The 15477-nt window shown below is 33.8% G+C and overlaps 1 long non-coding RNA gene across 1 annotated transcript; it reads right to left on the minus strand.

The window, feature by feature from the left end:
* Nucleotides 1–3819: 3819 nt before the first annotated feature.
* On the minus strand, nucleotides 3820–7591 carry LOC112715954 (uncharacterized). Its single transcript, XR_003160088.3, has 3 exons — nucleotides 6807–7591; nucleotides 6588–6719; nucleotides 3820–4097 (listed from the first exon to the last, which is right to left on the minus strand). It is a non-coding gene; the product is annotated as an uncharacterized lncRNA (long non-coding RNA).
* Between the last annotated feature and the right edge of the window lie 7886 nt (nucleotides 7592–15477).

Below are 15477 nucleotides of genomic sequence, written 5' to 3' on the forward strand. Positions count from 1 at the left end.
TATGTCTTTTGATATTGTTGCTTATGAGTGTTAAAATTGTTGGCTCTTGAAAGAATGATGAACAAAGAGAAATGTTATTGATGATCTGAAAAACATCATGAAATTGATTCTTGAAGCAAGAAAAAGCAGTGAAAAAAAAATGGCAAAAATTTTAAAAAAGCAAGGATCCAAGGCTTTGAGCATTAATGGATAGGAGGGCCCAAGGAAATAAAATCCAGGCCTAAACGGCTAAAGCAAGCTGTCCCTAACCATGTGCTTGTGTCATGAAGGTCCAAGTGAAAAGCTTGAGACTGAGTGGTTAAAGTTGTGATCCAAAGCAAAAGAGTGTGCTTAAGAGCTCTGGACACCACTAACTGGGGACTCTAGCAAAGCTGAGTCACAATCTGAAAAGGTTCACCCAGTTATGTGTCTGTGGCATTTGTGTATCCGGTGGTAATACTGGAACTCTGGAAGACAAAGTGCTTAGGGCCACAGCCAAGACTCATAAGTAGCTGTATTCAAGAATCAACATGCTTAACTAGGAAAGTCAATAACACTATCCCAAATTCTAAGTTCCCAGAGACGCCAATCACTCTGAACTACAAAGGAAAAAGTGAGATGCCAAAACTGTTCAGAAGCAAAAAGCTACAAGTCCCGCTCATGTAATTAAATTAATATTCATTGATATTTTGGACTTTATAGTATATTCTCTTCTTTTATCCTATTTGATTTTCAGTTGCTTGGGGACAAGCAACAATTTAAGTTTGGTGTTGTGATGAGCGGATAATTTATACGCTTTTTGGCATTGTTTTTATATAGTTTTTAGTAAGTTTGAGCTACTTTTAGGGATGTTTTCATTAGTTTTTATGTTAAATTCACATTTCTGGACTTTACTATGAGTTTGTGTGTTTTTCTGTGATTTCAGGTAAATTCTGACTGAAATTGAGGGATTTGAGCAAAACTCTGAAGAAGGCTGACAAAAGGACTGCTGATGCTGTTGGAATCTGACCTCCCTGCACTCGAAATGGATTTTCTGGAGCTACAGAACTCCAAATGGCGCGCTCTCAACGGCGTTGGAAAGTAGACATCCAGGGCTTTCCAGAAATATATAATAGTCCATACTTTATTCGAAGAATGACGACGTAACTTGGCGTTGAACGCCAAGTTCATGCTGCTGTCTGGAGTTAAACGCCAGAAAAACGTCATGATCCGGAGTTGAACGCCCAAAACACGTCATAACTCAGAGTTCAACTCCAAGAGAAGCCTCAGCTCGTGAATTGATCAAGCTCAGCCCAAGCATACACCAAGTGGGCCCCGGAAGTGGATTTATGCATCAATTACTTACTCATGTAAACCCTAGTAGCTAGTCTAGTATATATAGGACATTTATCTATTGTATTAGACATCTTTGGTCTCAGTTTTGTTTTATTCTTCATCTTAGGAGATCATTGATCACGTTAAGGGGGCTGGCCATTCGGCCATGCCTGAACCTCTTCTACTTATGTATTTTTCAACAGTGGAGTTTCTGCACACCGTAGATTAAGGGTGTGGAGCTCTGCTGTACCTCAAGTATTAATGAAATTCTATTATCTTTTATTCAAATCTCTCTTATTCTTATTCCAAGATATCCATTCGTACCCAAGAACATGATGAATGTGATGATAAGTAACCCTCATTATCATTCTCACTTATGAACGCGCGTGATTGACAACCACTTCCGTTCTACATGCAACAAGAGCTTGAATGCGTATCTCTTAGATTCCCCAACAGAATCTTCGTGGTATAAGCTAGATAGATGGCGGCATTTATGAGGATCCAGAAAGTCTCACCTTGTCTGTGGTATTCCGAGTAGGATCCTGGGAATCCGGAAAGTCTCACCTTGTCTGTGGTATTCCGAGTAGGATTCCGGTAATGAATGACTGTGACGTGCTTCAAACTTGCAACCTGCTGGGCGTTAGTGACAGACGCAAAAGAATCAAGGGATTCTATTCCAGTAGGAGCGGGAACCAACCAGTGATTAGCCGTACTGTGACAGAGTGCGTGAGCATTAGTTTTCACTGCGAGGATGGGATGTAGTCATTAGCCATGGGTGATGCCTCCAGACGATTAGCCGTGCGACTGACAACCGCATAGGATCATTTTCCCGAGAGGATGAAAGTAGCCACAGCTGATGGTGAACCCCTATACAGAGCTTGCCATGGAAAGGAGTAAGAAGGATTGAGTAGAAGCAGTAGGAGAGCAGGCGTCCTTGAGCCATACAGCATCTCCCTTCGCTTATCTGAAATTCCCACCAATGAATCTGCATAAGTCTTCTATCCTTTTATTTAATCTATTCTTTTATCTTTATTTTCGAAACCCATAAACCATTTTAATCTGCCTGACTGAGATTTACAAGGTGACCATAGCTTGCTTCATACCAACAATCTCTGTGGGATCGACCCTTACTCACGTAAGGTTTATTACTTGGACGACCCAGTACACTTGCTGGTTAGTTGAACGGAGTTGTGAATTCAACCAGTGCCATAATAAAGCTTTCATACAAAGACAAACAACTTAAAGAGAATTGATCACAATTTTGTCCACCAATGCCCTTATATGGTTTAGCTTGTTTATAAGCTTTGATATTATCTGGAGGAAGTTCTAGGATTGCCTTCGGCTTTCCTCTATTATTATGTATTATATATGTGGAAGCTGTTACCATGCTGGGGACCTCTGGTTCTCACCCATGCGGATTTTGTGATTTTCAGATGCAGGACGTGAGGTTTCCCGCTGAGGCATGCTGGAGACTTCTAGATTTGCGAAGATCCTTTGTTCTCGGGACTATGTTTTGGGTTATATGTTTTGCTTAGATACTTTTATCTCCATTAAATAATACAAACTGTGATGACTCCTCTTATGGGAGATTTTGGAGAATAGGTTTCTGTATTTGTGTCCCTATGGGTTTCCTTTGGGGTTTTCCTTATTTTATCATATGTATATATTGCTATGCTCGGACCGGTTATCTTCGCAGCCGGATTTTGAGTCTTCATATTCCTGTTTTTGACACTCTTTTGTATATATATAATCTCGCGTTGGCTTATCCTTGTTCGTTACGTTATCGATCGGAGTATTGCGCTTTTGAGTTGCGGTTTTTGTTTACCCATTTTTCTACAAAGGCTCCTAGTTATAATCAATCATTCATACTATTATACTTACTATTTTTTTTTTATTTTAGAGGTCGTAATACCTTGCCATCTCTGAATTATGACTTAAGCATAAGACTCTGTGTGGTAGGGTGTTACATATACTAATTTAGGAAAATATCTTTATTATAATTATATAAAATCAATATTTAATACATTATCAACTAATAAAAGTGAAATGTCAATTCCTCATGAATTCATTTTTCCTCTAAAATGAAAGCATTATTCTCTCTTCTAAATTTATTTTAGAAAAATATCTTTATTATAATTATATTACAATATTACAATTATATTACAAGTAGCATTTAATGAATAATGCATAATTATAGTAATTTAGAAAAATAAAATAAAGTCCAGTAATTTATCTTTCGACTGCACACGTATGTAGAATAACTTTTAAGAAGGAGTCACGTATAGTAAATATGGTTTATGATTGTAAAACTGTATACTAACATTGATATAATATTATTTCAGGTATATGTTTTGCAGGTATCAAAAAAAGTGTTGAGTTATTTTTTAGTGGGTTTAAATTATTTATTATTTATTAGAGAATTTTGTAACACCCTAACTACCAAAGCTCACGCTTCCGGCTGCGCGACTCTGATAGCTTGGACATTACGACGACACTTATACTATTTAATACTAAAATATGAGCCTGTTTAAAACTTTAAACCGCAAAACCGCTCCCAAAAATACTCTTGCTATACAACGTACATCCATACATACCATACAACTTACAGAAACTCATAAAGAGTACATCCATATATATACATACATATATATAAATAATATTACAAACATTATCCAATACAATTCCTAACCCTCTTATAGAATATTTCAAGATAAAGGTGAGGGTACAATAAATGATAATCTAAAGCAACACAGAGCATCACAGCAATAACTAAATAAACTCTTCGTGACTTCAACACCCATATCCTGAAACGGGAAAAATGTAGGGGGGTGAGAACATCATCCTCGAGAGGGTTCTCAGTAGAGGGTTTTTGGGAATTACTGTAATAGGATAGGTGAAGATAAACCATACCAGTGATTAATAACCGACTTATGCCTCTTTTAAAAAACAACGGTTTACAATAAAAGAGAAATCGAAAATCTTTTTTGAAAGAGGAACCGTTCAATTCTCGAAAACTCAAAAGTATTTCAAAAAGGTTTAACCATGCTGAACCAAATTAGCATTTCATACTTTTCCAAACCAAAAATACAAAACCGAAACTAATCATCGGTCCATCTCATTTCAACCACAGCCGTAGGCCAAAACAATCCAACCATCAACCAATAACCATAATCCAACAGAGTCCCAGATGCAAACACAGATAGGAAGTTCAAGCACAAACAAATAGTTACAGCAAGTAGAACATTTAGCAGTTAATCACAAAGTCAAACCACGTACAATATGCACACTCAAGCAATGTCACATAGATGCATATGATGCATGCCTGTCCTAGTGGCTGATGATATCATCTGTCGGTTACCAAGCCAACCCAACGTGTCTGGTAGCTAACCCGGACACAGTCTCTCTGTTGCGCATTATTATCATTAGAGGGTATCTGCGCCCTGTCGCCATTAGAGGGTATCGGTGCCCTGTCACCCTTACAACCAGAGAGAAAACACAAGCATATTCACATACAACATTCATCTCAGCCATCCGGCTTACGCTTCAATCCAGAACCAGCCAATTTATCAATAAATACATCTCTTCGGCTTAAACTCATAATTCATAATCAGCCATACGGCCCACAACTCATTCGGCAATCAGCCATAGTTCAATAGCATACACAGCCATTCCGGCTCATAACAAAATAATACTTCCACCATTCAACATCATCAAATTCATAAATCGGCATTTAGGGCATAAATTATTTTTTTTCAATTCATTCACTTTGAAATCAAGTTTCAACTATTTTCAGCCTTGGCTTTAAAGATCCCATTTCTCAAATCATCTCAGGCTCATAAGCCAAATTTACTCAAAGTGAGTTTCCTTTTTAAAACAAAGCCACTCTCGGCATTCTCTTTCCAAAGTTTCCAAAACTATGGCAAGTTAAGAATTTATTTCAAAGTATTCAAAATCACCCATTTAACAATGGAATTTTATAACAAAAGTTTTTCGGCAGAGTCTCAAGTCTTTAGGGAAGGTCAACCTATATCACTTCCTTAAAATTCATTGAAACTCTTAAAATCATAGATTCTCGGTTCAAGTAAATAAAACTGAATTTATTATGAAATCGACCATACAAAATCACAAGTTCCAACCCGGTCCAAAAACCAACTCGTTTGAAATGGAACTAATTTATTTGAATCAAACCACTTTCAGGTTTCTTTTTGGAACCCATTTTTTCTAGCTCTTCCAAAATGCCTCAAACTTAATTACTCAATCAAAAGTCTAGATTCCTTTAAAATCACTAAAAGCTCCTTTTTATATTGAAATCAATATTAGAGCATCATCCTTTCCTTCAGTGATTCAAACGGTAAAAATAGTTCATCTCTAAATAAGCCAAACTCAACGCATAAAGTTCATTAAATAAATTAAGCTTGAAAACATAAATATTCTCTTAATAAATCAAATAATACAATTTCTCAAATCCAACCCTTTTTAAATAATTTTTCAAACAAGACTAGGATTTTGTAGAAATTTCGGCAGCACCTTCCCTAAAACTTGGACTTTTGCCACCCGGTTCGGGTCCCAACTAAACCATTTCTCATTCCTTTTCAACAGCTCAAAACCAGAAATCAATTCAAAAGCAAGCTAAATCCAACAGTCGCCTCAGTGGCTTATCTCAAGGAAACCATTTTAAAGTCAACTCAATATCAACCAATTTAACTCATTTCCAAAGCTTTAAAGAATCGGTTCAGCAACAAATTATTTATCAAAACCAAATCAATTAAAGCAAACTAGGTTGAATTTCAAAAAGTATTCTATCTTTCACATTATCAAGAGAGTCAACTTAGCTCAAATCAATCCCCAACGGATTAAACTCAAATTTCAAATATTTAAAGAATCAACTCCAAACATTTCATTTCCCAAAGGCGCACAACAAATTCAGCCAACAAACATTCATAAGCTTTCGAGACAATCAAATAATATATAAGGCCGATACAATCACCAAATACACATTTTCTCACATCAGTATCCATATGTAATAATTTCAATATATAAAAATATAGTTTTTGGAAAGCGCATCTACCTCAAAACGTAAATCTATAACCCAAACGCGTCATAAAGTCCTTTCCGCCTCAACCTGAACTGACGACAACTAAGACCTCAACTCCTAGCCACTTTTGCAATAACCATAGCAACTCTAATCGCAACATATAATAATCAGGACTCAACCCCACGTTATCAAAATTCACATTCATTAATTGAACACAATGAAATACTAATGTGAGGCTTTCCAAAACAGATATACTCACCAAATTAACAAAATGAAGCAACCGAAATTCCAAATTGACCCGGCAGCAATTGTGGCATCAGATCTCTCGGAGCAAGAACAACAACGGTCTCAGCATCAATTATGCCATTTTCGAATGATAAACCAGCAACAACTAAAATAGTAATCCATAGTCCTATAATTAGGCCAGGAAGAAAACAGAAGAACAAAACTGAAACTAGAGTAGGGTTTAAAGCGTTACTGTTCCAAGAATGGAGTTTGGGAACGCAGGGGAGCTGATGTCGGGTGGTATCAATGGTGTTCCCCTTCAGGCTCGATGGCAACTGAATTGTGACGGCAAGCTTCCTTCGACGGCAGCGGCAACGGTGGTGCACCGTGCTGGCGGCGATGACTCCAGCGCGGTAACGAGGGTGGAGCTTCTTCTCAGTCAGTGGTTCGCAGCTCACAATGACGCGCGAAACTCCTCCTGCGGTGGTGACTGCTCCACTATTCTCACCAGCAGCCAAAACCCACGGCGGCGACCATGGCGAAGTGGCCTAGCCGGTCAGTGACGCCAGTAGAGATGCACGGCGACACAGCTCCGCGCGGTGGGTCGCGCTCCTCTTGCGTGATAGAGACGCAACGTCTTTGATGGCGAGCTCGAAGGGTGACCGGGCGCGACGGCGGTGATCACGAGACGCGGTGGGACGAAGCTGGATGGTGGGGCGAGGCTAGACGGTGACCCAGCAGTGGCAGCTCCGTCTCGCGTGCCCTGGCTCGCGCTCTCTCTTTCACCCGTGACCATGGTCCGCAGCTTCCTCTCCTTCGCGGCAACACGACGGCATGGTGACAGTGATGTCCGCCGGCGCCATCCTTCCTCTTCTCCTCTCCACTTTTCCCGTTTCTCTTCTCCCTTTCTCTTTTTCTTTCTTTCTTTCTTTCTGATTTCTTTCTTTTTGATTTACTGAAGCTGAGGAAAATGGTATGGCGGCGTGAGACAAGGGGGAAAGGCTAGGGTTTCATTTTCTGAAAACTAGGGTTATGGTTACTTTTGTAATTTCACTCAAAAATAGGGATAATATAGTAATTAGAAATAAATTCTTATCCAACAATAATAATGTATAAAAATACTATTTGATCATTAATTTCACACTTTATTTTCAATAAAATGTTCAAGTCCAAAAATAAGAAATAATATACTTAATTTCTTCATTTTCCAAAATAGTAGTATTAATATTTGAAATATTACTTATCTAATCCAAATTATGTAAAAACCCTATTATTTCATAACTGCCAAATTTATAATCTAAATATAGAAAATAATCCAATAATTATAAAATTGGATAATAATCATAACTCGTCTCAAATTCAATAAATTAAAACTTGCCTTAATTATCTTTAATAAAATAATTTCTGAAATTAAGGCTATAAATAACTATATGATTTGAGACTTGATCATAATAAGACTTTTCAAAGGTTTTGGGTCTTACATTCTACCCACCTTATAAAAATTTTCGTCCTCGAAAATTGATACAAAACGAAAAAAATCTCATAATAGTTCACCCTTGAACACATTTAAGGAAGAAACAAAAATATCTCAACATATAAACATATATACGGTTTTCAAATACTTGGATTATCGTATGCATAAGGATACAAAGGTAGGAGTATGGTTGCAAAGCAAACATTACAAGATAGGCTCAAATGCAAAAGATGACATGGGTCAAACAGGTGATAGCAAAGCAAGGCATCGAATGCTATAAAACAGGATGGAGTTAAAATGATGTGCTCAACATTCGCACACTAATCTCATATCAACCTCAAAGCTTCAACTTTCCAACTCCATCAAGCACTTTGCAACCTCATAGCCGATCATAAGCCTAACAACCATGAACCCGTTTGCAAGGAACAAAACACCCACGACTCATCATAATGTTACACACCTACCGCTTCAGCTTCCGTATACACATATCACGTCTTAAAGAACTAACACATCGCGCTACCACATCTATAGCTCGCACGTGACATCAACACAATTCTCGAGTCTACTCAGAAGGATACAAGATTTAGAAAGGAGAGACAATGTTAAGGATGATACTCATAGATCTGAGAGAATGTATCCAATTCCAGGTAAACAAAGATGCTTAACAATGAAATATGCTAGACACAATTCAATTGACAACTTCAAAGATAACTCTTGGATCAAAGAAATTCAATAGGATCCATAGGAAGAAAATCAGCGCATTGGTTTGAAACAAATTCAAGCTAAGTCGAAGAAGTATAAGGTTTACAGGAGAAAATATCTCAAACCCAAGGCAAAGCTCACAGAACTCAAGAGCATAATTGAAATACTTTTGAATACATTGTTCATAAAAGAATCGAAAACTTGCGAAAAAAATTACTTCGCAGACCAAAGGAAAATGTTAAGCAACAAACATTCTTTAAGAGAGTAGCGAAAGCATAAACGTGGCTTTGCTGTAATACAATTTCATGTTGAACTAGATCATGTAGAATTTTAAAAAAAAAAACAAACTGTACACAGGTTTGGTTAAGAGCAAAAATATTTCCTCAAATATTTTAGAAAGATAGTCAGGTGCATAATCTTAACCAAAAGTAGTTCAGAAGACTCGGAAGAAAAATCAAATGCTTGTTCAAAAATTATCAAAGTCCATATTCAAACAAGTGTGTATAACATTTATAGCAAGAACAAAAGAGGAGTTAAACTCTTTTTAGAAAAGAAATTCCGAGGTAAAAATTCGCTTACAATCTGGTAAAGGAAACAAGTGGTGCATTACCAACGAACAGGTTTCCACTAAACAAGGAAGTTCTTCAAAATTTTATCTAAATAGCGCATGCCAACTTTAAAACAACATTGCCAAAATTTGAACAATGGTTTCAATCATAACCAAGCAATAGAAAATAAATCCCGTCTAGTATTTCTTCAAAGAGAATTCAAAACGTCTTTAAAAAGTTCAAAACAAGACTCCAAAAATGTTCTTGAAATCACCATCTCAAAAGGGTATTCAAGAAAATTAGAATGTACTTAAAAAGAGTCAAGCCATACAAAAAGAGGTCTTAAACCAAAGTAGTTCAAACAAGATTCACTAGGCATGAAACATCAACAAGCTTTCAACTGATTCAAAAGAATACAAAGTCATAGGAAAAGACAACTCAACCATCAGAAATTTCTAAAGGAGAAATCTTTGACTAATAACTCTTGTAGAGACAATAAGAGGATAGACGATGTATTAATTTTAAATGAATCAAGCTGACACACATAAGAATGAAATTTACAAGAGAAGGAAAACCAAAACCAATGGTAATGTTCACAAGGTGCAAAAGATTAGTTAAAAACAAAGTCAAGTATGACATTCATGGTAACGGAAGGCTTAAGAGAGAATTTTAGTCCGTTCATAAGAGGAAAGCTACGAGTCCAACATTTTTAAAAGAATAACAAGGGCATAAACAATGTGGTATGCTAAATCAAACTCAAATCAAAATAAATCAAGTGTGGTTTATCAAACGAAACTCAACCGGGATAAAAGTGAAAAATTCTTTCTTTCCAGAATTTTTGAAGAATACCCAAATACATAATCAAATGAAGATGTGCATTGGAACTATAGTAAAATTACTAGAAAGTCATTTTACTTTTAAAGTAAATGCAATTCCATGAACCAGTAAAAGCACGGGCGAGGTACTAGAAATAAGTAGTTGTTAAACTGTGTAAGAAATCTTCAAAGGTTCACATATAGATAAGTATATATCTATTCCATAGTAATTTTTATAAAAATCTCAAAATTGGTTGTAATCTCTGTCAAATAAGAGAAGAACTGAATCAACAATTTCTCAAAGAATGGACTCGGAATCCGGAGTTAAAATGCACAACGCACTAGGACAAGTTCAAAACCATATCAAAGAGTACATGAATCAAGAAGAATTTAAACAGAGGAAGATAGATGCAACAAGGATTTTAAACAAGCATATGCACTTAATATCAAACAAGAATGTATATGAATAGAGGAATAGAATTGAAAAATCAAACTACTTTTCATGAGGAGTAGCAAACAAGAACTTCAAGTTAGGCTATGAAAGAACATGTTGACTCGAACAAATATCAAGACACACAACTGAATAGCCTCGAGAAATAGTTTTCAACGTTCCCAAAATCCACAATTCACTTTGCTCAAAACTCGTATATCGCCTATGATAAACCATTAGCGCTTTCATATACATAATTCACAAATATTAAGTCGGCCAAACTTAATACCAAGAATTATGTAATGTAAGACTAACAGCGTTAATCAATAGACCGTCATGTGCATAAAGCTCTAATTTTCGTCATTCGACAAGACCTAATACATGACAAATGCTCAGAGTATGCAATTGAAGTAAAGTTAGTCCATTCCTCAGGCTCTACAGGAAAGACCGCCTGATATCATAATGTAACAGTCCAGACCACCCGCTAGCACGATATTGTCCGCTTTGACACACAAGGCCTCACAGTTTTACCTTTGAAGATAGGGATGATAGCCGAAACCCCCCACACTCACTCATCAAAACGCGTCATGCTAGGGAGAGGTATACACACCCTTATAAGGCATGTTTCGTTCCCCTCCCCAACCGATGTGGGACCTTACAAATTTTGTGCATTAGAATTCTCTAATAATTTGTTATTTATTTTGAGCTGATTTTGATATGTTTTTACTTGACAGTAAAATAACATATAAAAATTTGTTGGTAGGTTTAAGTATTACTAAGTTATTTATGGTCACATTGAGTATATATTTTTGATTTATTGAAAAAGTAAATTAATAAAACTAATTAATAACTATTTTAGAGTTAATACATTTAATACTCGATTAAGAAAAAACAAACAATACATAATATGTTACATTTTTATTAATCAAATTATTATAATTTAAATTAATCTTAACAAAAGAATTTAAAATTATAATTTCAATCTTATCACGTGCATGACACGGGCTATTACACTTGTTAATTATACTAATTATGTGTATTAATTAATTGATTTGATTAATTTATTAGTAATTAAAATAATAAATCTATGAATAAAATAGACAATTGAAATATTTTTAATTAATAATTATATCAAATCAAATCAAATCATATCTATCAAGTCAAATTCAAATCATGTGAATTAAGGACCAACTTAAAATAAAATAATTTCTTACTTATTCAAATTGAATGTAATAAATACAAATTAATTTTGTTAGATAATCATGATTTTCTAGTCTTCTATATATATGGCTAATTAAATTAATAAGAGCATCTTTAATTAATTTTATTTTATTTTAGATTCCACAAGATGCCACATAAATATTTGTGGACTATATATCATAAGACTTGATTTAAAACTTAATGTAAAATTTATCACTTCAATATTTAGTTTTATTTCAATTTAAATTTTAAATTATTTTTATTATTTTAAATAAATTTAATTAAATTGTGAAAATTTAAAGAAAATAAAAATATAAAATTACAAAATTAATAATTATCTATCATATTTAGATGGAGTGAAAAATTAGAATTTTATAAATAATTAAAAAAATACATTAAATCAATTGGGATCCATATTTTACAAAATTAATAAAATAATAAAAAATAAAATAATAAAATGCATAGTACATCTAATTTATTTGAGTAAATTTAGTTTGAATGTTTGTTACGATGTTACAACAAAATAACGTTACATCGTTACAATAACACGTTAGTGTTTATTTAATGAATAGGTTTGAACAAGTGGCAATATTTAACTTTTTTTTATGTGATATGATATCTTCTTGATATTATTTTTAAAATGGTATTTAATGCAAGTTTTTATTTTAAATCAGCAACGTATAGGTTAAAATTGACACCTAAAATTGACTCCATTGAAGTTGCTCTAAGAATTATCATTTTTTATCAATCTTGCTATTTTAACTTTTTTCTTTTTTTTATGTATAATTTTTTTTAGGATAAAGTATATTTTTTGGTAATTTACCTAAATAAAATGGATGGACGAAATCTTTACTCAAATGCAACAATTGAGATTCCTTTACTTATGTGCCCTGTTATTGTTTTATGTAATCCGTGGTAACATACCACGTTTTAGATTATTACAAATAAACCACGATTTATGTGAAGATAAGTATAAACATCAGGATAGTCAACAAGTAATTACCGAAGAATAAAAAAGAGCAAAAAATGATATTATAAAATAATAAATTAAAATTTTAGTTTATAATATTATTTAATTGATATATATCTAACTTTTTCTTCATCATTCTTTTTACTATTTCAACTCTTAGAATTTACAATTATTTTTTGCTCTTTTTTATTCTTCAGTAATTATTTATTGACTATTTAGATGTCTATACTTATCTTCACATAATATTTTATGTACATGTTGATTCACATAAGATTTTTGAATTTTTTTAATTATTTTTAAAGTGTTATTCACTTTTAAGTTTAACTAAAATTAATAATTTAATATAAATTAATAAATTATTTTATTTTATTAATTAAAATTACGATGTTATTGTTATTATTTCTCCGTTCAACTAATTATAATAATACAAAAAAAATTATTTTTTTGAAATTTTAAAAAATATGAATGCAATGATCTTTGAATTACATGACTTAGGATTCAAAGATGATTTTTTAAATGCTTATTGATTGGAACTAAAAAAATATTATAAAAATATTACATAAATTTTTACCGGTGTGTATATAGAGTTTTCTTCCTCATAAACCGTGGCAAGTAACAAAGGTTTATGCATACAAATATCTCTTCATAAATCGTGCCTAGTTACAATGATCTATGTTAAAAAACCTTTCTTCATAAACCGCTTTAAGTTACAATGGTTTATGATCAAACAACTCTTTTCATAAACCATGGTAACTTGCCACGGTTTATGTGTAATCCCCTAAAACGTGGTATGTTACCACGGATTACATAAAATAATACCAGGACACGCAAGTAAAGAAATCTCAATTATTGCATTTGAGTAAAGATTTCTTCCATTCATTTTATTTACGTAAATTGCCCTATATATTTTGTCCCTAACATTTGACAAAAATTTCAAAAATACCGTTTAAGTTTTATTTTGTTTCAATTTTATCCCAAAAATTTTTTATTTGCATCAAATATACTTTCAATGGCTAAATTTTTAAAAAGTTTAAGACCAATCTAACAATAATGTATGAAAATTATGCTTAATTTGCTTGTGTTGAAGGATGTTCTTATAAAATTGTTGTTGAGTTGGTCTTAAATTTCTTGAAAAATTAGCAATCAGGGGTATATTTGTTGCAAATCAAAAATTTTTGGGACAAAATTGAAACAAAATAAAACTTAGGAGTATTTTTAAATTTTTTGTCAAACTTCAAGGACAAAAAATATACTTTACCTATTTTTATGTATTAATATACTCAAAATGAGAAGGTATGGATAATATTTCATTGATTATTTATTTGATGAATACCATAGCCTAGAAATGACTCAATTTAAGTATTCTACCGCTGCTGATGGAAGTTAGATCTGTAGTAATAAGTGTGATTAGTGTATTTTTTATAGTATTAGATAAAAGAATATTTGTTAAAATAAATATACCTATTGTAATAAATTTTCTTTGTCAATTTATTATCTTTTACCTAATAAACAACATTCATGTTGAATATATTATTTTTATCAGAAGTCATATATAACTGATTGATAATTTTGTGTAAAAACACTCTTGTGGCGACTAAACACTGTACCATTAACTCCCTAAAATTAATTCTCCTATAATGATCTCAATGTATAACATTATCAGATAGAAACTTATTAGATTATATTTGTTTCTAACAAGGTGAGCGAGTTTTTACACTTAATCACAGTTAGAGTCGAGGAAGGTAAAAAAATACTAATACGAATATTGTTTATTTTTAATATCCAATAATAATAATAATAATAATAATAATAATAATATATAAATTAAAGATCTGAGGCCGATCAGTATGGTAGGTTGTGTCTATAAAGTCATTTCAAAAATGATGGTTAGGAGGATGCGAGCAATTATGCCATAACTAGTAGGGGAGACTCAAAGTGCCTCTGTAAAAGGACGAAAGATTCATGATGGGGCTCTTATTGCTTGCGAAACTGTGCAATGGATTAAAATGAGGAAAAAGGAAGCGGTGATAATGAAGCTAGATTTCTAGAAAGCATATGATAGAGTCAAGTGAAGTTTTGTAGACATTGTGTTGCAAAAGATGGGATTTGAATGGAGATGGAGGAGTTGGGTTATGGAGTGTGTAACTACAAGTTCAATGTCGGTGCTAATAAACAGATCGCCATCTAAGCCTTTTAAGATGGAAAGGGGTTTGCAACAGGGTGATCCACTATCTCCATTCCTGTTTGTGCTTGTCGTTGATGTGCTACATAGGATGCTTGGGGAAGTAGTGAGAAATGGGCGTATCTCGCCGCTACTGGTGGGTAGAGATCAGGTTGAGTTGTCACATCTTCAGTTTGCGGACGATACTATCCTATTCTGTCCCCCTGAGGAAGAGACCATTAAGAACTACAGGCGAATCCTTTGCATCTTTGAGTTCATCTCGGGATTGAGTATTAATTTTGATAAATCTAACTTGATCCCTATTAACTGTGATGATCAGTGGGTGCAACGTATGTCTAGAGTGTTGGGGTGTAAGATTGCCTCACTGCCGGTGAAATACTTGGGAATCCAGTTAGGAGCGAACCCGAGGTTGGTGAAGACTTGGAATCCCATTATAGAAAAAGTGGAGGAGAAGCTGAGCGTCTGGAAAGACAAGATCCTCAATAAAGCTGGTAAACTGGTTCTTATTAAATCTATTTTGAACAACCTCCCTGTCTATTATTTGAGCTTGTATAAAATGCCAAAAGCTGTTGCAGAGAAGATGGTTTCTCTACAGAGAAGGTT

Source organism: Arachis hypogaea, chromosome 10, assembly GCF_003086295.3.
Source record: "Arachis hypogaea cultivar Tifrunner chromosome 10, arahy.Tifrunner.gnm2.J5K5, whole genome shotgun sequence".
In the NCBI taxonomy this organism is placed as follows: Eukaryota; Viridiplantae; Streptophyta; class Magnoliopsida; order Fabales; family Fabaceae; genus Arachis; species Arachis hypogaea.